Raw genomic sequence first — 3,793 nt, forward strand, 5'->3', positions numbered from 1 at the left:
AGGGCTGGGATTGCAGACATGACTACTAGGCTAGCCTTCCAACTTTGTTTTTATTTTTCCATTTTTGTGTTTCCTGTTGTTTCTTCCCTTTCCCTTCCCTTCCCATCCATCCTCTTCCTTTTCTGGTGTGTGTGTGTGTGTGTGTGTGTGATGTGAGGGCTGTCTGTGAATGCCACAGTGCATTTGCTGAAGTCAGAGGATAAGTTTCAGGAGTCCATTCTTGCTTTCCATTTCACTGAGGCAGGTTCTTCCATGTCCTCTTGCTGTGCCCGTACCCCAGCTAGCTAGCCTGCCAGCTTCCTTGAGGCTATCCTGTCTCTGCCTCTCATCTCATGGTAGGACTACTGGGATTATAAATTTCAAACACTACATCTGCCTTTTACTCGGATTCTAGAACCAGAACCCGTGTTGTCAGGCTTGTGCAGTTAGCACTTTTACTCAAGCAGCCATTTCCTAGCTTCCCTCCCTCTTTTTCTGAGCTTGGTTAGCTTTACATAGCCCAGGCTTGCCTTGAATTCATGCCAGACCTGAATATCAGGATTTAGGTATGCACCACTATCCCTGGCTTCTGTTGTTTCTTTCTCACTTTTCTGTAGGTGCTTTCCCAACATCATTCTCTCTGCGGTGGTCTACAAAGTAACTAATGCCTGTCTAGAATTTCTGCCAAAGGAGAGAGTGACTAATATTTTAGTATTCTCTAATTGAAGTGGCAGTAGGCTCAAAGAAACACATCACAGTTCTCTCACCAGGCACATGGGTCTAAAAGTGTACCCTTATGAAGAAGTGAGTATATCTTTATATATCACTTATGATATATATGAAATGTATATGAACTTGTAGGAACAAGTAAGAAAAATATAGAAAAAAAAAGCCAGGTTGTGGTGGTGCACCTTAATCCCAGCACTCAGGAGGCAGAGGCAGGTGGATCTCTGTGAGTTCAAGGCCAGCCTGGTCTACAGAAAGAGTTCCAGGACAGCCAGGGCTACACAAAGAACCCTGTTTCAAAAAACAAACAAACAAAGAATAAAGACAAAGTGCTTGATGTAGGAGTTTACCTCTGCCATCCCAGCATTCGGGAGGCTAAAAGGCAAAATAATGTGGAATTCCAGGCTCTCCTGGGCTTCTCTTAATGGGACTGTCTTTGTTCTGGGAGGAGATATTGAGAAAGGGTTCTCATGTAGTCTAGACTGGCCTGGAATTCATTCTGTATCAGAAGATGATTTTGAACTCCTGGTCATCCTATGTCCACCTCCCAAGTGCTGCAATAACAGGCATGTATCACCCTGCCCAGCTAATGGTTCTGTTTTGAAACACATTGATTAGAGACAGGGTATGGTGGCACATGCCTTTAGTCCCAGCACTTTAGAAACAGACAGGCAGATCTCTGAGTTTGAGGCTAGCCTGGTCTACATAGGGAGTTCCAGAACAGCCAGAGCTACATAGTGAGATCCTGTCTCAAAAAAAAAAATTTTTTTTGTTTGATTGAATATAGCTTTTTTTGAGGCAAGATTTGTTGTTGTTATTGTTGTTGTTGTTGTTGTTGTTGGTGGTGGTGGTGGTGGTGATGGTGGTAGTGTTGGTCAGTGGTGTTAAGTAGCTCAGGGTAGCCTTGAACTGGATATCTTCCTGTGTTGGTCCTAAGTACTTGAATTACAGGCATTCAACAATACCCTTCTCTCTCTTTCTTTCACTCTTTCTTTCTTTTTGTTTGTTTTTTTTTTTTTTTTTTTTTTTTTTTTTTTTGGTTTTCAGGAGAGGGTTTCTTTGTGTAGCTTTGGCTGTTCTGGAACTTGTATTGCAGACTATACTGGCCTTGAATTCACAGAGATCTGCCTGTTTCTGCTTCCAGAGTGCTGGGATTAAAGGCGTGCCTAGTTAAGACCCCCTGCTTTTAACATAGAGTTTGCGCTCACTTTGATAGTGATTTTGTAGAATTGGGATTTAAAGGGGAAAAAAAATGTTTGGGATTTACTTATTAAACACAGTAACTCTCAAAATCCCTTCTGACCCTCACCCAAATGAGATAATCAGAGTTTCCTGATTATCAGGGGAGGGGAGATTCTAAGACTCGTTTATTTGTTGTTCCAGGTGAACCCAAGCTCTTTCAGGAAAGAGGCAGGTTTTATACCTCAGTTGCTCTGGCATAGGGCCTGACAATAATAATAAATCAGTAAATGGTGAATAAAAACAGGGATCAAAGTCAACTTCTGGCCTTCTTGATTTAAAAAATGGCTATGGAAAATACTCTCTTCTTGTTCTTTTTGCATATGCTGTTTGAGCGTTTGTTCATTCAGGCAAGGAAAGACTCTATCTACCTTAGGCAACATGCCAGGCCTTACACAGGGAAGGGACAGATAATTCAGCTTGATCAACCTGTCAGGAAAGCACGGGGACTGGGAGCTCTGAGCAGGTGACTAACCCAGACTGGAGGGGCAGAAAACGTTTCCCAAGGGAAATGAAATGGAATCCACGAAGGACTTGTAGGAATGATGGTTAGCCCGATGAGAGGTAAGATGTCAGGATAGGGTCTATCTGTGGAGATCTCAGACAGAGAGAACAGTCTTTAAGACGACTAAAAGCACTTTGGCCACCTTGAAATTTAGAATTAATGAAAGAGGGACAGTATTTTGAATAAGATTAGAGAGTTCCTTTTTCTGTTTTGTTTTGTTTTGTTTTGTTTGAGATAGGGTTTCTCTGTATAGCCTTGGCTGTCCTGGAACTCACTCTGTAGACCAGGCTGGCCTCGAACTCAGAAATCTGCCTGCCTCTGCCTCCCAAGTGCTGTTTGTTTTTTGAGACAGGATTTCTCTGTGTAGCCCTGGCTGTCCTAGAAATCAAAAAGATCCACCTCTCTCTGCCTGAGATTAAAGATTGAAGGTGTGCTGGGATTAAAGACAAACGCCACCACCCAGAGAGATAAGAGATTTCTTAAGATTATTTTGTGGGTAATATTGGGAAGCCATTGGAGGGTTCAAGGGCAGCCATATGGTTATATATGCATGCCTCAACCATTCAAAGGGTAAGGCAGGGGGACAATGATGAATACAGGGAAACTGAGAATCAACTGCAAATGTTAGTTTGAGAGGTGGGATTGGGAAGAAATAGACAATTCGATAATCTCATGTCTGTGATATTGGATGGGTAGGGCGTGCTCATTGTGAGTTTGGACTTTATTCTGAAAGGATAAAGGAGAAGGAAGCTATTTAAACTCCTCAGCTATCTGCCTGATCCATTCAGATTCGTGTTTACAGACATCACCCAGCAGACAGCGTAAACAGTCTCTGAGGACACCGCGAAGGTAAGGGCTTCAAGTCACGAGCGGGCTGCAGCCAGATTCGGTAGGGTTCGCTAGAGGTAGGTGGTTAGGAGACTGACAGCCACACAGTCGGGACCTTAAACTCAGAGCCCAGCCACGCAGCCCAACCTGGCTGGGGGCGGGGCGCGCGGCGCCCGGGGCGGGGCCGGAGCACGCACGGCGGCATGACGTAGGACTGGCCAGCCTCGTTCTGGCCACCGCCGCCGCGCTGAGGCGGAGTAGGATGAGGCCCCAGGCCGCGGCTCCGGCGTCGGCAGGGGCAACAGCAGCTGAGGCAGCAGCTGAGGCAGCCGCGACGGCCGCGCCCCCCCCTCCTGACCTGGATTAGGCCCAGCAGCCCGTGGCCGCCGCCGCCCCGCGGGGGGCGGGGTGGGGAAGCGTTCAGTCTCCCCGCCCCCGCCCCCCTCAGGTTCCAGACGCGACCCCGGCGCAGCCCGCGGCCTAGCCTCGCGCCCCCTGCCCCGGGGGCTGGCATGA

The sequence above is a fragment of the Arvicanthis niloticus genome, chromosome 5, assembly GCF_011762505.2.
Source record: "Arvicanthis niloticus isolate mArvNil1 chromosome 5, mArvNil1.pat.X, whole genome shotgun sequence".
In the NCBI taxonomy this organism is placed as follows: Eukaryota; Metazoa; Chordata; class Mammalia; order Rodentia; family Muridae; genus Arvicanthis; species Arvicanthis niloticus.